This window comes from Xiphias gladius, chromosome 8, assembly GCF_016859285.1.
Source record: "Xiphias gladius isolate SHS-SW01 ecotype Sanya breed wild chromosome 8, ASM1685928v1, whole genome shotgun sequence".
Lineage (NCBI taxonomy): Eukaryota > Metazoa > Chordata > Actinopteri > Istiophoriformes > Xiphiidae > Xiphias > Xiphias gladius.
The window spans coordinates 16,420,132-16,441,289 of NC_053407.1; the positions used below are offsets into that span (position 1 = coordinate 16,420,132).

The following is a 21,158-nucleotide window of genomic DNA, read 5'->3' on the forward strand; positions in this document are numbered from 1 at the left end:
CATCATAAAGGAAAGATGTGTTTGGGAAATTGAGGAGAAGGCCTCATAGCAGTATCGTATTCGCTAAGTACGTGAAAATGTATTTTCCATCTCTATGAGTCTCATGGTATCATATCACACTGGTGTCAAGGGGGAGGCTAAAGGTTACAACTCTAAAACATGGCATTGATCCTAACACCTGACAGCATGTCTCTCCAGTTCTTTTTGTCTCTCTTTCTTCTTTGTATTTATTTCACATTATTTGCTGCTTTTGTTATTTTTCTTTTCATTGTTATACAAGCAAACTAAGAAAAGAACTAAAACTGCAGAACTAAGACAAAATAACTGGTGTTATCAAAGACAGTAGTTTTGGACAAATTATTCTCTTTTCTTATTCACTGTGCAACATTGGCCCAGATATAATGCTGAAAGCAAGGGTGTTGTCGAGCCCGGTGTGCTCTGCATATCATAAATCAGACCTAACTGACGTTTTTTTAAAGAGAATGAATATCCACCCACTCTCTGTGGAAGGGCCATGGTATTTGTATGGTCAATGTGACCTTTCTCCATACCCTCTCAGATTAGGTGTACGACATAGAAAATTGCACTCTTGCTGCAGTCCATAAATCATACCAGGCCATTTTTTTCTTTAAAGAGGTATGTAAATACCAGTGTACTAGCTAGGTAAACAACACTAACCCTGATACAAATGGCTTGAAATTGAAGAAAAGCACCTTATTTTTCAGCTGAAATTGCTTTTGAAACCCAGTTCGGCACATGGGATGAAGGAGCCATGAAATGATTTGTGCTGGGGGAATAGAAAGGGGTTGATGATAACCACACTCGACACAGTTCCTGTGTTGGGGAGTTCTAGCAATGATCAAAGATATCATTGTTGCACATTATTTCCCCCCATGCAGACCCCAAATGCATCTGTATCTGAAGTGACATCCACCCCTATGCACTAAGAGTATATTTCGTTTTAGGGAACAAAGACCCTCCACCACAGTACAGCGAGGGCCGAGCTTAACCAGTCAGTCCTGCTACTGCCATACAAGCCTTCAGAGAACTTGAATTAAATATAGATTAACATAGTTACAACATTCAGCATGATTCCCTTGCAGTATTTAAACTCACAATAAAATCACAATAGCAGTCAGAGGAGAACGATGATTATATAGTGTACAACACAAATGTTGGGGATTATTTGCAACACGCTTTGCGATAGAAATGGAAATCGAAAAACAATGGAAATGTTTTGCAGGAAATGTGGAGCCTCCTGCTCCTCAGTCTGTCCCCTCAGAGTACTCATCCATGCGGTGCATCACTTCTCTTACTATCAAATGTAGACAAAAGGCTATTCTTCTGGTCAGCATCTTCACCAAGCATAATGAGCCAGTCTGCATCTTTGGCTACACTGTGACTGGCTTAAAAGCCAAAAAACATGGTCAGTGCAGACTGCAGTTTTCGCTGTAACAGTGTAGTTGCCACTTCTTTTAAACCTAAGTATCTTTCCATGCCCCTTTTGGCAACTCATCAACACCTGCAATCCCACACATTGAGTCTCAAGGAGAGCTGCAGGGCACAACCCATGACAGCCAAAGGGACAGCTAATTCCCAACATCTGGTACAAGCTGGTGCTTTCAGTAGTATCGCCATGATCGTGGTATCGCTCTGGTGGACGCTGCTTGGCAGCTTGTGGCATCAGAGTGTTGAAGAATCACCCCCATCGTGTTCTAAGCAGAACGGGCGAAGAGCAAACTGTTTCATTTCAGCGCGGTGGACCACTGATGCCTGCAGTCGATCCCCTGTTATCTAATCAAACAGCACTGGTCAGTTATGATGCCAACTCCTAAATCCACAGCCGTCTGTAAAGCCGTGGGGGGAGATTAACCGCTACAGCGCCAATGTCCTACATTCAAAGACTTCCTCTTAAGATCTCTTTTCCTGGAAAGTACAGTTATCCATACAAGCAAGCACAGACAGAGACACGCAGACATACTGCCTAAAGTAAGAGTCCTTCATGCTGTAATGGGGCTATCACAAAGACCACACAGCTTGCATTTTGGAATAAGACTTGATGCTTTCTAAACCCTCTTTGTTTGTGACCACTAGAATATCTCAAAGAGGCTTGAGTCTCTGCTGTCGTAGAGCATTGGTGGATATGTTGTTTTGCCATATAGGTGCTGTCTTGTGTCTAAGATCCCCCATCAGTAAAAGAGAATAAAAACTCACAAAAAAAAGATGGCCCAAAACATTTATCCTCTCTGTCTTACGGTCTGCAGGAGCCCTAATAAGACCACGTGTGCTGCAGTTAGCCTGCTATATGGGTGCACTTCATTATGACCCAAGAGGTAGAATCTCTCACATAGCAAGCAGAGAGCTCTGGGCACTTTTTTAATATTTATATCACAGTCTGGTGTGGCAGTAATGATATTAGGGAGCTGACGGAATTCTCCACCCAGCTGGACATGTTAATTGAGAAGCCAGGATTTAAAGGCAAAGTTCACATTTGTGCAGATGGTGGGACAATTCAAGATGGCAGACCTGGGTCAGTGTCATTTCCAAGCTATACCTTAATGGCAGGATTTTTTCTCTCCTTTTTCCCTCAAGTTTGACACATACTAGTCCCTTAGGTCCATAGCAGTCTTTGGGGCTGGTCCCTGTACCTCAGTGCCCTTGAAGGAGGACTGTATTTCATATTGGATAAATTCACAAAATTTTCTGGCCCACCTCCACTTTCAGGGTTACTGTGTGTGTGTATGTGTGTAGCATGAATATGTGATTGTGTGAATTTTTTGGTCTCAGAAAAAAAAAAAAATATATGAAAATGAAATGGTAATAATGTAAATGAAAACAAAGTCATGGCGTATGTGTTTATCCCTTTGCCTTTTATAATGTACAAATGATACATCGAAGTGGCTAGTTTATCTTGTTATTAATGAGCTTTGAGGGTGAAATACATGAATAGAAAATTAGTTGGATTGAGCTGTTCATTTGCTATCAAAACCTAGTAGCAGGAACCTAGTAGCAGGTATAGGTTACTACAATTTGTCTGTCTTGGAGGACTGTACCTGAAAGTTATTGTACATATATCGGATGAAACAGGACATAATTTCACTGGAACCAACTGCCACAGGGCCCAAGTTAATTTCCCAAAAATACTGGTCCCCTCACGCAGGGACTTGTCCTTATAAATTATATGCAGCATTGTGTGGCGATAATGTCGTCATAAATCAATATCATTGTATGAATTCAAATAATAATGTTAGAATTCAAATAATAATGCTAAATTTAAAATTAAAATTACTTAGGCGAATTACATTTTTAAGTTATATTACAGCAGTGTAAACAGTAAAATGATTACACTGCATGCAGGTGTCAGTGAAAGTCATCCTGCTGGGAAGTCTAACAGATGGGTTTATCTTTGGCGAGATGGATACTGTCACACCACACATCTACATCAAATTAGAGTACCCAGAGTGAGTCCTCCCCCCACTCTGACCATACACCGGAAAGCAGGTGTCTGCTTAATAATTTGGTCAAAGATCAGTGAGTTAAAGGTTGAGGCCAGGGGCAGAGAGGGCCAGGGTCATACTGGTGGTAGGGAGGTGGTGAGACATGATCTCCTCAAGTCTGGAACAGCCAAACCCCAAGGTCATCCATTAGTGCTCCGGCCCATTGGTGCTGGAAGACCCACAATAAATTTACTGTGCACCCTTAACCCTTTTAATACTCACCATGACCCAGATGAGGAGATCAGCTCCCTTAGGGAGGGGCACGTTACATTATTAGCACTATGCATCCATTGACAGCTATTATATTCTAAGAGTGTGTTATGGGTGACTTCATACTGTAAATGTTTCAACACAAATACTAGACAATAATGTGCATTACAATCATTCTTTTAACGATTTTGTTTAGTTTGACTGCAGTATATTTTAATCAATGAAATTGCCTGAATAAATCTGCCTCTTAGTCATGTTAATAATAATGTGAGTGAGATTGCATCTTTAATTTAATTTACTGCAAGATATTTTAATATCTATAATACCTCCCTTGGCCAGCTGTGATCAGTTTCAAACACGCAGATGATAGTGTCAGTGTCTGGCCAAATTCTTAAGGAACATCTGAGTTATGACTGATCAGTATCTGGTCTTTAAAACAATGAACAACTTATCTACCTTTAATGCAATGTATTTTTCTATTCTCACAAGAAAAGGTGAGGCTGCAAGGAAGAGGGAGAATGAAATGTCAACAGTGTCAACCACTCCCTTTAAATAGGACTCTCCTATGATCCCTTGCTACCATGCTCGGTCAAACCTTTCCAGGTGTCAAGACTGGGCGTCAGAAAAAGAAATTAAAGTGACATAGTGTTGACAGGAAGAAAAGACATTCCAGTTTTCACTCCTCTCAGGACAATGAGAGAGTCATCACCTCGGCACAGACACGGGCACTAATGAATCAAGCAACACCTTAACTTCTGCAGTGCAGAGGACTTTTGGCCCGGGGCACCCATATAGTGTCATTGATAATGGGATCGTGTATTGGACTGCTGTTGATTTGATGTCTACTGCAACCTCTCCCATGGCCTGCCATTTTGACACAGCTTAATTTTACCCTTTGCTCATAAAGACATCCTGTTAGAAGGTGTAGCACAAGTGTTAGGTCTTCATCTTTCCTTGTTATATCTCCCCTCTCAGAGCCGGTTTTATTAAGCAAAGACAGCTCAGTTAAATTTATTTGACCTACAAGGAATATGTGTAATAATGCAGCTGTGGGAGTCAACAGTGTGTTGAAATAAGGTGAAGTACTTTCAGTTTACTATATAGAATAGGAGTGTAAAAGTGCACACTACAATTCGCTGTGTACTGTTTTGGGGTCAAGAACTTTTGTCACGGTGGGAAAAAAAAGAAGATAAAATTTATTCTTACATAGTTTTCCTTTTGTCCACAACTTCTTATCCAGGATTGTTAGAATTTACTGGGAATTGCTCTGAACAGTGGATATTTATTACATGGGAGGCTTTTTCTTCTCTGGCCTCTCACTTGCATTCATCTTATGATGCTAGCTAGTATATTTTCTAAGCTAGTACTGTAAGTTATGCACTGTAATTGGTGTTGTTACTGTAACAGTCAACAATTGGCACACTCCCAAACCTGTCTGGGTGAAACATTTAAATTGATGCTCTGCATGTTCCAAGATGCCGACTTTAATTAGACTGTTTTACAGTAATAGCCCTTTAATTATTTGGTTCATGTTCTGTACCAAACCAGAAAAAAAGTTTTCTATTGAAAGAACTTCCTGTACCAACTTGTTTGTGTTAAATACATGTACCAATACACCCCTAATAGGAAGAATTTGTTTTTTTATGTATGTATTTCTTCACAGGCCATAATATAAATACTTGGCAGTAAGTGGTAATAATGGTATTGGGGGGAAATGGCTTTTATGTTAATGTGCATAAATGGTAATTAGACATATTTTACAGAGATAGCCAAAAACTACCATAGTTTAAGTAACTGTGGTTTTGGTTAATTCACCTTTTTCTAGATGTTAAAGTGTTTAATATAAATACTGTGCCTGGGCAGCATTATAGTACATGACAGAACTGTTGTCACTGGATAAAACAGTCTTAATGAATTTCTCATTCTATTAGTAGATTTTCTGTATGTCCACCACCCTTCCATGTCTCCACTTTTTCATCTTAAGCCCCCCCCTCCCAACAGACATACATCATGCACCCCCAGTATCCCCCCGCGTGCGAGGCTGGTGGCTCCTTTGTGTGACCTCTTCTCACACTGTTCCATCTCCACATCACGCAGCCAGCCTTTCACAGCAGCAATTCAGCAGCAACAATCACACACTCACGCCTCAAAAAAAGACCTCTTGCTCCCTTTGCCAACCAATTAAGAACCATCTGGGCTTGGATGCAGTAAGAAAGCTATTACAAAATCAAAACTGTTTTCATATTTTCATGATATGTTTTTGATGTGGAGACCCAAATGTTTAAAAAAAAAAAGCAGAGATCTGTTTCCGTGATATGTCTTTGCTTCCTGGAAAATAAATAAGCACGCTGTCTCTGTTTCAGAATTATCAATATTTTGTTTTGTTAATTTGTGCAGAGCCGGTGGAGGGCACAACACAGTTTAAAAACACGACAGAGCCAGCCATTGCTTTTGAAGCTGCCATGCAAGTGTGTGATTCCCGATGAACTTGAGGTCATAGATTCCCAGTGGCTGCGTAGGGCAGGGAATGGAGAGCAGCAGGGTTCAAGCCTTGGGTCACTGGCGCTTCAGAAGTGGCCAGCCAGCTTTGTCCCAGGAGGGATGATGGTGACGGATTCACTGGTGTTTTCTCAAGGTCCACTGAACCCTACAGCAAAGACTCGAACTTAGAGCCTGCAGAAAGAGGGAGCACTCCTCATCTCCAGTTCACAGAACTCCAAAAGAGGGGCAGTCTGGACGGGCTCCAGGATGCCTCGAGATACACAAAATCCAGCCGCAACCTCACGGTGGCACTGCCAAACCTCATTTCATTCTTTTCCTCCACTTATAATCTGCGGTACACATTAGTCCTCTGACATGCACCGTAATGGTTCACTTCCCCATTGTAGGGAAGTGTTGAACCACTGTGTTGTCAAGTAGGTTTTATAAGGCCGAAAAGATATGAATAGAAACTCCACCCTTTCTTTTTTTTTCTTTTCAGTCTTACTAAGTTAAAAGGCTTACTTACCCCTAATCAAAATGGCAGGCCCACTGGCATGGTATGTCCCAGCTGTGGCCCTGGCGCAGCATTTCCCTTCTCCCCGTACATTGTTCTGGGCAGCACATCCAAGAGCTCTTGCTGTGTTATGTACTTAACTGAGGTCAGAGTTGACATTATCTGGGTCTTGTTGGCACTAAGGCCTCCTCTGATGATAGGACTCTCTTTCAGACCTGCAGCTTTTAGCACTCCCTAAGAGTTAACCTATGTGAAGACCAGGCAATCGACCACCTGCAAATCTAGCCCAGGGCTGGGACTTTGTTTAAAGGAGTATGCTTTATGACAGTCACATGTGTGCTGTTTGCCCTGACGTGGTGTAAGTTTAGCACAGATGCTCAAAGATTTACCTCTGATCCTTTTTTTTTTTCCCTTTTGGTTGAGGGGGATTAGTAAAGTTTATATGTGCAGACAGGAGACTTATGTTCAGTTGTTAATTAGGTGGCTCAGAATGACTGGAGGCCAGAGCCTTGTCACCCAAAAACAAGTCAAAATCCAATGGCTGGATTCAAGCTCAGTGACAAATTTGGAACACATTGCAGGTGATTTTCTATCATATCTAAATTTGAAAGCTTGCAAAACTTTGGTACATATTGGAAAATTGATCCTGTGAGGCATTTTGGCATGGATTGGGAAAAAAACACAGCAGGACATGAGTGTTTGTCGAGGTTTAGGTTTTATTTCTTGAGCTGAGCACTGTCTCTCCACTCAAGGAACATTTCCTCATTCATGTCAGCCCCATGGTGTTACTCTGTTAGAAATTATTTTTTCAGAATATACAGCATTTTGAAAAGATGTATCTCCCCCACGCCTCTCTTGTTCTCTCATTCTCCTGCTCTCCCTCTCTGTTTCTCTCTGTCTTACAAACACACAGACACACACGCACAGACACACACACAGACACTGCAACATGCACACAACCAGACATGCACAACTCCTCTTAAAACCAGTTCTCCCCCCTATAGCAATTTTGTCAGAAGTTGACAATGTCTTGATTTAGTTGTCTGGCTGTTCCGGCCAGTTTTCCCTGCTGCGCTAATGTGAACAGGACATCCTGCTGGGCACCAAAGAATACCACTTCACGGCAGCCGCATAGCTGGCAGCTTTTATTTATGGCGCTACCGAAATGAATGGGTATTAGTGTCCAAACATTTCACCATGCTCCTGCAGCCACACACAAAAGCCACTGATTTCCAGCAAATCTGCACTTATTTTATTCAAGAAAACTAAAGCTAGGGAGAGGGAGAGAGAGAGAGAGAGACAGACAGAGAGAGAGAGGGAGAGAGAAAACATTTATAATGACTTAAAAGACCTCAAAAGAAGAAAAGGAATTGCGTTTGAAAAGGATTTACGAGACAGAAATGGGGGAAAAAAAATGGCCCCTCCATTTCACTGCATCTTTGTCAGAGTTGAAAATGGAAAATATCTATATCTCTAAAATGACACAACTTAACTGCTTATATTCACTGAAACTGCACTTCCTCCACAATTGCCCAGTTTTCAGTTGCTATGTTGCCTGGTCGTACAAAGCATTGTATTTTATAGGACCGTACTAGGTAGGAAAAATTTATTTTATCATCGCTAAAATTGTCGATTTAAAGTGTCTTCACAAATCACTCTTGCTACCATTTTGCAATCCAGACTGCCTACTGTCTTGTTAACCTATGAATTTTAAGTGGATGGTTCCCATTAGATAGCAGTAGCACTGCTGACTCCTCTTGGCTTTTCTGTAGGGAGCAGGCTGAGGCAGAGTGCTCTACTGGCCCGGTGCTGCCCTTTGGCTGGTCTCTGTGTCCAGGACCTCATCAGCACAGAGTCCGCCTGTCCTCGTGTCCCTGCCACTCACCTCCCTGCTCTTCATCTGTCATTCCTGCCCTTCTGCAAACACACTCCACTGACATTTTGAAAAACTCTGGCATTCACCTTCAATATGGATTTTTTTTGATTATAGCTTTCTGTCTGTGAAGATTGCACATATTATTGACTTTGCAGTCCCATGACTGTTTGCACAGCTTTTTCCTCCCCTCTGCATCTCAGTGAAGTCCAGTAATAATATTCTCCTTGGTTTCTCATAACCTCTTTTCATTATCCTTTCTTTTTTTCATATTTTCCTATTTTTTTCCGTTTTTTCCATATATTTTACTAATCCCCTCTGGGTGTGACCCTTTCTTTATGCCACCAGAGATCAGAGTTTCTGCAAAGCTTCGGTCACTGATGTCATTAAGATTGGGATCTGATACACTAGCTGTCCATTGGTTAAATGCCCCTAGCCTGAACTCCCTATTGTCCCCTAATTCCAAGCGGCAGCTCTGTTTCACTTGCTGCATAATAGCCGATAGGTTAAAGTTCTGCTGCTTTTGCTTTGAATTTACATCTTTCACAGGCTCCAGTCTCTTGTTCTGAGCTGGCGTTTTCTTTTTTTCCTCCTTTCATTTCTAGCTAGCCTCGTTGCCTGCAGGCGGCACGGCTGTTTGTGCTGTAGTTTCCCTGACAATCTCCCACATCCAGGCATCTTTTGGAGGGTCAGAGGAGAGCAACTTGACTTAACAGGTCAAAGTAAGTGGGCTCCGCCCTTCTCCAGAGGGGAAGCCATGGAGCCCTCCATTAGGAGCTGACCTCCACGTTGCACTGGTCTGGCCCCAGCCAGGGTATCACATGGCTCTGCCTGAGACAGGCTGCTCATTAAAGCCTGCTGCCCATAGCAGGATTAGGCCTTTTCATGGTTTATCCTCTACTCTGACAACTGACAATGGGCGAGGATAGCTGCTTCAAATGGAGTGTGCATATGAATCATGGAATTATAATTGCTCTTTCATGATGAGAATATTGGAAAATCTATCCGCATGCACAATGCAAAGAATTAATTGGGGTCTGTTTTCAAGGGCACATTGCTACACTATATGAGCCCAAGAAAATGGGAAGGGTAGTAATGAGGCATTTTCAATACAGCACACTGTCTCTTTCACAGCACCTGTACACAGACTACTGTTCGCATGCACACACGCAGATACCCTCTGCCTGTAACCTTTACCCATCAAGATACTTTTACTCAAAGTTTCAGTGCACTTAATACACAACGGAGTGCCCTGTTTACTTGTGTTGTGATGTCTTCAAAGAGCAACCCCATTAACAGTGGTGGCCCGTTCCCCACGACCCAGTGGTATCTTCCTAAGGATGTGCGGGTTACGGAGGGCTGTAGCTTGGGCGTCGAGTAGGAAACTAAGATGACACTGCCTCTTGAGCTGCGTGGGAGGGAGAGGGCTGGTGGTAGCAAGGCAACAAAGCCAGTATCTGCAGCTCCAAGCCCCAGTCATGCTTCCTATTTACACCACAACTCTGTTTGTTTTCATTATTCATATTTCATGTGATATCATGGCATGAAAGAGAGTTATTTTCTTCATAGTGGAGGGCAGGTTACGGCTGGCTCTCAGGTCACACGGCTCACAACAAATTGGGGCGGGGGCTGGCTTTTCTGGATTCAAAGCATCAAAACAGCCTGCACAAATAGAAAAGAAATATTTCCCCTGAGACATAATGCCCAGTGTTCTATAGTTATCCAGAACATGTAGCTTTACATGAATTTTCTGAATGTAAACACCAGTATAAAAATCTAAAGGTAAAATTGTCACTTTTAAATCATTGCTTATAAATAGTGCAATGAATTTAAAAAATCATTACCTAATTAGAAGTGTGAGGAACTCCATGGTCATTTACATATGTAGTGAAGCTTTTTCACACTAATCTGTAATAAACATAATGTGATACGGACCAGGTATATTTAAAAGGTGTGAATGAACTTCTGATTTAATACCCTACTTTCTATTTCAAATTATTCCCCTATCAATAACCGTCTGTCATTTTTTACAAAAACAATGCATGGTTAAATATTTTTATTGTTGTTTCAGTTGAAATGACATTTCTCTGACAGATTTTTTTTTTAATTAAAAGTTTAATTATTTGAAAATATATGCAATATGTGAGTGTGCATTATAGTTTTGAACGTTTCCAACTATCATGGAGCTCTCACAAAATTTATAAATACATTAATAATATTCATGGATTTAATTTTACAGTATTTCCTTTCCTAAACTAATTAAAATTTACACATAATCATATTTTACCTGCTTAGCCAAGACTTAGTAATATTCTTTTTAATTATAATGGTAAACAAAACCAAATGCATAGGAAATTAATTTAGTTTTGTAAGCATCACAGAAATTCTTTTGGAGAGCTGTCAAAAACAGAAAGAGGACAGAGAAAAGAAGAACTGAAACTCTGTTAGCAACGCAATTAAACTCTGGTAATGAGGTCAGACATCAGATCCAGTGCAAGTGATATCATTACACAGGCTGAACGGATGGGCTGCTCCAGCTGCCATGCTCTTGCTGTGGGATTAGACTCACTGTCCTGAGGGCAGCACTTTTACTAGGATGACCCCTGCCTGCCATTGGGGCACCAGCCACCCCCTGGGCTCCTGGGGGCTTTGGCCCCCAGTCCTGGTGCCAGTGGCACCAACAGGACTGCGGAGAAGTGAACTGTGTTGCCACGTGGGATGACAGGACTCCCCACTCCATTAGGAAGCACAGAGACAGGCAGGCACCAGCACACAATCCACCCTGTGTTGCCAGCTACGAATTACTGGGTTCCTCTATTTCTGTCAGCTCATTTGTAAAAACCAACCAACAATGACAAGGTGATAAAAGGACATTGTATCAGTGATTAGAGTGCTTCGTTTGAACCTGTTGATGGTTAAGATATGGCTCACAAGTACAGCAGAACTTCATGCTGTCTTTCTGGAAAAAAGAATCCTTTCTGTTTAGTTAAAATCATGGTTCATACTTGCAAACAAGATTCAAATAATGAAACATACAGATTGGTAGCAGTCTAATTTTCTTTCCCCATTGTCTAAAGCCTCGTTTGCAAAGTCCCTAGCAGGAGTCGGCTTAATTTGTCTTTTCTTATTTGGTCTGCTTGTGTGTTTTGTGCTGTTCTCTTTTTGTCTCCCATGATTACTTTGAGGATATCGTTATGACATTCAGCAGCAACAATAATTCTTCTGTTCTAATTCATATCAATTAGTAGGGGATGGTAATTCAAACTGACGGCACAGTGTATCTTGAAAGGCTTGCGAGGATGTTGTGGCGGCAGCATCACTGTGCAGCCAAAAGCCACCCTCCTTTCCCCTTTCTTCCCCCTTTCTGTCTTTCAGTCCACAACAAGGGGCTCCAAGCAAAGAGGACAATACGAGTCGAAGCCAGTACTTTGATAATTAGTTATTGATTGAGAACAATGGCACGGCGTACACTGTCGTATTAGCTAGACGCCAGTAGGTCGCGACACCAAGAGCAGCCATCAAGAAACGAGGGCCAAAACATGCCTGACTCCCCTAATAAGATATTCCTTCATGTTTTTCGCTTTCATTTCCCTCCTCTTTTTCCTTCCTCAGGCATGTTATGTTCGGGCTCCATGGGGTCAAAAGTATTAATGCTTGTGCACAAACGAGCGCCTGATGAAGGAGAATTTAATTAGAGAATGCCCACTCGAGCTTCTCATACCACATTGCCCTGTTTTTCTTTATTTTTTCTTTGTTTGTATGACTTTTCATAGCCAATGTCCAAAAAAAAAAAAAAAGAAAAGAAAAACAGGATATAAAATATTGCGAATTTGCTGGCACTGCTAGCATGGATTCCATAATATACAGAAATATTGATTGCCAAATTAAACATGCATAAAAATACTGTGAAGCAGCGTTAAATATCAAAGATCACCTATTCATGAAGCGTATGTCTGTTGAATTGGTCTAATCTTTTACAGAATTTAAATAGAAAAAATAAACAGTATCTGCGATTATTTTACACGTGATTGACCCGAGCTGTGCATATGACATTCTTTCTGACAATGTGGCAGTCTAGAGTGAAAACAGTTGCCCTTCACCTCTTTTACATATATGTTGATAGGTGTATGCTTAACAGTGGCTGATTTTTATACATCCTTAAATAATTTGTAGGTGTCCTTGCTAAAGAGGGATATATCACTTTTGGTCTAAGTGTAAAGGAAAGCTCCCTAACTCGCTCCACCTGATCTGTGGCCTGTAAAGATGCACCTGGCATTAAACAGACAGGGCAGGAGCGTCGACTGAACAATGGAGGGCTGTCAGGACCGACAGCAGGGCACGGCTCTACCATCACTGCTCTGACAGGGAGGGCCTCAGAGGGTAAACTGCTTTGCTGGAACTAATTAAACAGATGAAGTTATGACATGAATATGCAGATGTTGTTTACATTTTACCATATGGTATTATTTCAGGTAATAACGCACAAGAGAGCCTTCGCACTCATTAATGTGAAGGGATGGAGTGAAAACACTGTCTATCAAGAGACACTCGAAGCGTGTTTGAGAAATATGATCAGACTGATGCCCGAGCGTTGAAATCTATTTCAAGCCACTCAATTAATGTACATGTTGATAGCTATTACAGTTTGATTTAAATTGTTAGCATACTAGGTGTAGGACAGGCTATTCCTTGTTGAAAGTAGGATTTCAATTTTCTTCAAATCTATCTAAATGTGTCAGATTTCTTCTAATTTAAAGTGCAAAATTAATTATCAAATCACGAGCAGTGTCTTGTTACCAAGAATGACACTGTTTTACTACAACAAACCCACAGCCTCCTATTGACACTTAAATTTAATCGTCAGGCAGCTAAATCATTTTCCAGAGCTGCAGTCTGTAGCCTCATATAGCAAGATGTCAGCTCCATGCACCTGCCATAAACCATGTTTAATTCTCAATACACAACCTGCATTTAACTCAACTTCTCTTCTTCTTTTTTTTGGGGGGTGGGGGGGGTGGGGGCTAAGTGTTAAAAGTGTAGCACTGTCTGAGTTCTCTTCCCAGTTTTGTGTGCAGCCTTACCATTCCCCCGGAGCGGGTGCTGAGAGGTTAAGAGGGAAAGGGCTGATGGAGTCGCGTTTAGTAAGAAGTGTGGGATCACGGGGGCCAGCTGGTCGGGTGATGGGGAGCGTAATTGTGCCCGCTGTGTGGATAGGGTGGGGGGTGAAAGGATGGGGTGAGAAGCCCTGGAAAAAAGGGAGGGGAGGGGACACCTCAATTACCTGTGCTCCCTCTGACCCCTCTCTCCCTCTGTCTCTCCGCGGACAGACCCACTGTCTGAGAGGCGGGGGCGCATTTCCACAGGCAGATGCACATCCCCCTCCATTGTTCAAGATAGCATTCGCTCCTTTTCCTGAGCTGCAGATACTTAATTGCAACAATCTCTTCTCTAATGCATTTCTCCTTTCATTTGTCGCTGTCAAAAAATTTCAATTTTGTGTTTAAAAAAAAAAAAAAAAAAAAATCAAAGTCTTCTTCTGTTGTGTATTTATGTTTGATCACGGGACTTGGCCAGGCGCTATTAGATTAAAGATGTTCAACAAAATAAAAAGTAAATTTACCTGAATTGAGCAGTACTCTCAAACATATTCAGCAGGTTACATGCAGCTGTCATAGTTTATTTTAGAGCTCCTGCTCTGGCTAATACAGTAAGTGACAGAGACTGGTGTAAAATCAATACTTCACAGGAGTGTGATGTCTTAATAAACTCTCTGTGTTGTTCAGACAGGAAAGCTAGACATGTAGGAGAAGGACTACAGCGCAGGCCATTGTGAAGCTGTCAAGTCTAGCCCTCAAAAGCAGATGAAGCTGTCAGATTATTAATATATTTATACTGACAGGCCCCAAGTCCACCCCTAAAACCCTCCCCTCTATCAGTGTCTCTCAAAAAAAATATGCTCAGCTTCAAAGACAGAGGCCACAGGGTTGGATGCAAGGTCAAATGCCAAATACATTTTGAAAGCAAATTCTCTTCCTTTTGCAACCTGTTTTTATTGCTGTCGCTCCCCTTCTCTGTAGCGACCATTCAGCTGAAACTTAGGCTGAATTGGCAGCAGCTTTCAAAGCGCTTGGCAGCCTGGTGATCCTCAGGAGCTCTCAGCTGACATCTCTCTGGGCTTGTCTATGCTCAGGGGTCAGTGCGAGCCCTGACTCCCAGGACCCACTCACTCAGGCGCTACCATGAGTCAGTCCCGCAGACTGAAATTAAAATGTGAAAAGCTGCGCGACTGAAGGCATTCCTCGCCCCCCATGGCATTTTCCTTTCTCTGTGACAGTTCCTCTGAGACTGCTTTTTCTTTCATGTTTCTTTTTTCTCTTTAGATTATTTAACAACATGCGAACAGAGCTGTCAAGGAGAGACATGCTTGATCGACAGAGCAAGGGAGTGTCTTAGTCAACATGGGGTTAAATTCGATTTTCTGCATGTTCAGTACGCTAGTCTCAAGCCAGTTATTGCCTTGGCTTGATGTTTTTTGATGGATCAATTATCCATTATAACATGTTGTGAAACCAAACATAACGGCAACTATGACACCTGTCACAATCTTCTGTTAGGCAAAGGAAATTGAAATAATTTAATGACAGCTAATTTAGCCTTTATTTTCAATCTCATTATGGTTGCAGTAATTGTGTTCTATAAAAAACTGAAAGTGAAATATGACTACGCTCTCAAAGTAAAGTACCCCGACTAGAGCTATTAATTTGATATCTCTCAGTGAAAACAGAAGTGAATAAATTGCGCTTTATCAGATTCAGACAAAAACAAGTTTGAAAAGACTGAGATTTTTTTTTTTTTTTTTTTTTTTTTAACTTTATAGTCCAGTTTAGATTAAGTTAAATTTGGAGATAACATTGTAGAAAATAAAGATGAGAAAAACAATAATTTTGAAAAAGAAATAGCGTACAGATATTAAACATATATACCAAGAAGTGCTGTTAGTGAACATACAGAATAATTAAAGAATCCTAATAATGGAGAATATATATTTTATTATCTTATTCTTTTAAATCTACATTGTTATGGGTAACATAGAAATATAAAACAGTAAAAAATCTGTATAGCCCAGAGGGTTTTAGAACCATATTTGAACACAAGAATCCCCAGCAGTCTGAAATCTCTCTGAAAATTTACAATTATCACCACAGCATATTTTTCCGTCGCACCACCTAATAAGTCAATGATATTACTTCAGATTGGGACAAGAAGCAGCGTGAGCCGAACAAATGTGATGTGCTTGTCAATAACACGTATGTGAGGAAGCTGCGTGGGAGCGTCTTATCGGTACATGTGTGCATATACTTGAATTTGCAAGTAAAGAGCCTTATTGGGATTACCCACGGTACATTCTGGTTGGTATCATAAAGAGAAAGAGGGAGTAGATGTGTCTCTTTTTTTTTTCAGGGATTCGGTAAGCTCTCTGTCAATGGTTTGGATTTGAATTGCCTTGGATAGCTCCCCTCATTCCATGGAATGATCTCAGACCTAATTTACTGGGCAGCTCAGGATCCAAAGCATACAAGGCTCTCCTCTGCATAGAATGTGTGAAATAGATAGAGCTGCCATCCCTCAGATGTGCTGCAGTAATCTTCAGCCAGAGCTGGTCCAGCAGGCCTCACCCCTAAAGGGATTGATGCAGTGTCAAAACCTTTGGCTCAGGGGTCATCCTCTCTTCTTGCCTCCCCAATCTGACAAAAGCTGAATTTCTTTCCCTCACTATTCGTTTCTCTTTTTTCTTCTATTGAATTCATCAGCGAGGGAGGCATGAGATGTGAGATGTGAATGAAACATTTTCATTAGAAGGGAGGAGAATCCCCGGTCAGAGACAAGGCCGGAGCTGATCTGAGCCAATGACATCCCCACCAATTCTTTCTTTTTTTTTCTTTTTTTTGTCCTCCTTACTTTCCCAAGCTGTCACTCTCTGCGATATGTGGCAAGCTGATTGAAATCAGCACTGTGTCAGGGCCGTCATATCTCAGAAAGACATAAAACATGCAGAAACATCAATAAGCAACAGGCCGCTGACAGCTCTCAGGCGCCGATCCCGGCGAGGAGAGATGAGGGGAAGGTTAGGACTCTAGGGGGATGCTGTGCAGTTGAAGTGTCGTCTTCAGGCTTCACTGAGACCCAGGGAAGACAAGATAAGGTCTATCAGGTTATCGCCTAGTTCAAGTTGCTTCTCGGACAGCAAGGCCGGTGGGACGCTGGATGTCAGAAGATCTGTGTGTGTGTGTGTGTGTGTATAGTAAGCGTGTGTCTCTGTGGATCAGTGCATGTGCTCATGCAGGGGTACAGTATTTAGGGAAAGAACTGAGAAAGACGTCGCACTTGTTACTAAATGCAAACCTAATTTGACTTTGAAATTGCCTGATTAAAGTCCAAAGATTTCATTTTTCAGTGCATTAAGAACATTGTGTCATATTCTAAATGTAATTTATGTGACATGTTCAAGCTGCCAAATGAATATTTTTAATTATATTTCTTGGTTATTGTATTTTTAAAATACCTCAAAAATATTTTCCCCTACAACACTGCAAATATGTCTTTTATGACACAGGCTTGCTTGTAAAATAAGATTGATAACACACTAGTTATACCCAGTAGTGATGGCCAAGAGATGCTCTGGGATTTTCAGTGTGTATTTAATTCACTAATGAGAGGTAAAGGTGATAGTCTGTTAGATCATAGCCTGACACTACCTCTTACCGCTGCTAATTAGGCAAGTTTTTAGCCCAGAAAAACTGCTGAATCTCTTGTTTCTCACATTCGATAATGGTCATCGCATTGCCCTAACCTACCTGTTTAGAATTATGATATGGGACAAATAATCACCGAACAGGATCCTGACTTTGACGAGGTAAATTCACCAGTAATTAGCATGACACAGAAGTCGATGACGGGAGCAGAGTGTTGGCTTGAGTTGAAGTTTCCCCAAAGTTGAAGCCTATTATTTTTGTGTTGATGGGTTAACGTCGTGGACAGGCGCCCATCTGCATATCAAATGTGACTCCCATTATTTTATGTTTCTCTCTGCTAACAGCGCCTCCCAGCACTCCTCCATGTTCTCCTCCATCTGCCTCCTGTCCATTGATCAGCTTTCCAGGGCATCAGTCTGTTTAACATCTGCTACAAGTTCCAACAGCTCAGGTAACTATCTAGCTGCTCTCCAACGCCTATTGATCTTCATGTCCACCTGCAGGAACATCTGTTTCGGCATGTCGTTTGTCAGCGCAACCAGCTACCTTGTCTTGCTTCACGTCTTGTCCACTTTCACTCACTCTCACAAAGATAGTTTACTCCTGAATGCATGTTGAGTTGCTGTTTGGATTGTTCCAAAAATGAATAGTAAATTAGTCACTCGTAGTTTTTGCGGGTGTAATAGTTTTACTGGGAAATTCTTCTGTCTTTAAAGGTTAATTTCCCTACAACTAAATACAATACTTAATTTTTTTTTTTTTAAATCAATATTTAATCACAAGTTACCAAGACTCAGAAAGCTGCCTAATCTACTGAATCAATAAAATTTAGGTGTTGCACTCAAAAAATTCACTCTACCTATTGATTATTTATATGGTATTCCTGATGATGTACTCTTTTATTCTGCATTGCAAATTTTAAATTACTGAAAATTATTATATTTCCAGAAAATAAAATTTAAACAGGATGGCATGTACAAAAGAAACCACATGACAAAATCTGTCATTTGAATTAAAACATAATTCTTTTTACTCAAACTGAGCAAATTTGCTGTAAAATGTGTTGTAAATTTTATTTTTAAAAAAGCAGTTGTTTGGTTGTGTGCATTAAAAGAAAACCAGACATTAAACATTTTATTTATTGTTTTTAATATACTGGGCAGAAAGTATGAGAGTCACGGGCCAAGAAGAGCTCACATCGTCGAATTTGTTTCCATCACAGGCTTCCAGTGCTCTGAGGAACTGCTGTTGCGCAGTTTAATTTGCTCTTTTGTAATGATGGGGCGTAGGTTAGTTAATTTCAATTTTTGATTTCAAAAGCTATCAAATACAGCTCAGATGAGAAATCAATTTTCCCAGCTGCCCTGGCTTTGTGGTAAAAAGAACTCCCGCCATTGGCGAACAGCCCGTCACATGACCGAGTCAGGGATTAGTTCAGTAGGCCCGTGTTGCCACCACCTCAATTACAGGCTGCCTCTTGTCATTTACCTCTATAACATCTCATTCTCAGACACAACTCATATTTAATTCATGAAAGCCTGCACAAGAGTAATTGTAATATAGATTGTTATAGAAAATTTGACCAAATTTAGACCGCAACTTTTTGCTTTGCATGCCAGCAGCAGTGATTGTGTCATTTGCTATAATTTGGGATAAACAAAGATAGAATGGGGAAAGTCTAATTTAGGACTGATTATATTTGAAAAAAAAAAAAAAAAAAAGTTAAAGTATATAATTTAAAAATTGCGCAACTTCATCAAACAGCAGGTGTAGATTTTTTTTTTTTTTTTTTTTTTTACAAAATGATGTATGGTGAAAAATGGCAATGATGATTTTAATTGGAAAGATAGTGTCCTCTTTCATGTTGTAGACAGTCATCAACGCCATTATTAGGACTGTCATGTCATCAGCCGTTTGAAAAGGTGACTCTGGGTGGTTCCACTGAACTGAATAAGCACTCACCTAAATAAAGCCTGATCAGTTTAGATTAAGTGTAGACTGTGTAAAAGTCTGTTTGATGTACAGTAAATAAAACATCCACGTATGAATAGCCAATAACCTATTGCTTACCAGTAGAACAGATGTTAAGTGGGGGCCATTTTGTTCAATTCATAGACTTCATGTGTGCCGAATGACTATTATGAAAATAATTGTCAGAAATTCCTTTTTGATACATGTTACTAATCGTTGACACTACACAAAGCTCAAAGCATTTCGGACTGTGTGTGAGAGCATATTACGTTCTTATGAGGCTTTGGTTTGGATTTTTGAATCCATTCCAACATTTCTTTCCCTCAAACAAATCCTCTTTTCCTTTGCACGCCACAAATTGACAGTAATCAAAAAATCTCCCATTCATATGGATCAGTTCATGGAACACAAAGTAGAGAGGAGGCAATTTCTGTACATATCATGAGATTATATCTGTTTGACAGTTCGTTACTTTATGTGGTTTCCATGACAACTGTTTGGGTGAGGCCTCCAATAAAACAAACCTCAGCTGTCATCTCTTCACCTAAAAGCTTTGTAATTGCTCTCATTTGCATACTACAATTAAGTGTGTTAGCTCACAGCGAGAACAATCAACCTCCACTAAAGACTGGGGATAGTATAATTATTATATCAGTGGATTTGTGTAAAACATTACTGACGAGCCTTTGTTTCACGTTGGCATTGTGCTGTCAGGATAGTTTTACCACTTATTTCCATAAATGTACATATTTCAGATAGGCAGTAGTTAAAATGTGATAACCGTTTTCAATCAGAGTTCCTATATCACCTAACGATCACGCAAAAGTATGAGTTTTACTTCCGAAATGATCATTTAGGTTTCTTTCTGTAGGTCAATACAGTAAAGATATTTTTATCCATTTGTGATAGCAGGCTTTTTGACACAGTGGTGCACTTGACTGGCTAGAAACAGAATGATTTGCAGTGGTGGGAGACAGTTTGAACTGCTGATTGAATGGAAAGGTTATGTGCACTGGGCTCTAAGCATTGTTTCTCTTTCCCTCAGATGCGCAGGGGCTGTAATGAAGAGCTCTTGAACTCCCAGTCAGAGAAGCTGTGACAGGAGTTCAGGAGGATGCCTCTTTGCCTCTGCTGGACGTACCACACACACACACACACACACACACACACACACACACACACACACACAGACACTGAGGTTCACATGCATCCAGAGACAACAACAAACAGCTAATACAGAAATCAAAATGAAGCTGTCACTCATACATTGTTTCACAAATCACTAGCTTTTCATTTAAAGTGTCCAATGTCCAATCTTACAACTGATAAAGGAAAAATATCAACAATCTACCCTGCGCTTCTGTTTTTTATTTTCTGTTTTCCTTTTCTGTCTGGTACAGCTTTGACATGAAATTAGAGGTTAGAAACTTCATATGAGAAAAATCTTCATAGAGGCATAACTTGAATTTGTGAACTATAAAAGCACCCATACTTCTAGTGTTCCGAGCTTTATTATCAAGCCTGTGATACTGCAGCACATCTTTGGGCAGGTGCATTTTATTTGGAGTTTTTTGCCTTCGGGCCCTGAATTGAAATGGAGGACCAAATGGCAAAAAAGGCAAGTGTACCATTCCTAGCTCTCTGCAGCCTCCCAACACAAACTGGTCAAGCAGAAATGAGACCTGCATCAATTTTAATTTGTATTTATCCTGCTGATGACCCGCTCCTTTCACTCTGCCGTTGGAGGCACAAATTACACCCATCATAACTCTGATTCTAACGGCCCACAGTGTGCTATCAGAAAATTAACATGGTTATATACCACTGGCGGGTTCAAGGTGTCACAACACAATTATACA

At 40.8% G+C, this 21,158-nt stretch overlaps 1 long non-coding RNA gene across 1 annotated transcript in view; it reads left to right on the forward strand.

Annotated features, from left to right (window-relative positions):
- The window catches only part of LOC120793459, a 70,963-nt gene extending 50,288 nt beyond the window's left edge, over positions 1 to 20,675 (forward strand). The window contains exons 3-4 of the long non-coding RNA XR_005707989.1: positions 17,673 to 17,779; positions 20,345 to 20,675. This is a non-coding gene — a long non-coding RNA (uncharacterized LOC120793459). The remainder of the gene's footprint in view (positions 1 to 17,672; positions 17,780 to 20,344) is intronic.
- Positions 20,676 to 21,158: the final 483 nt, after the last annotated feature.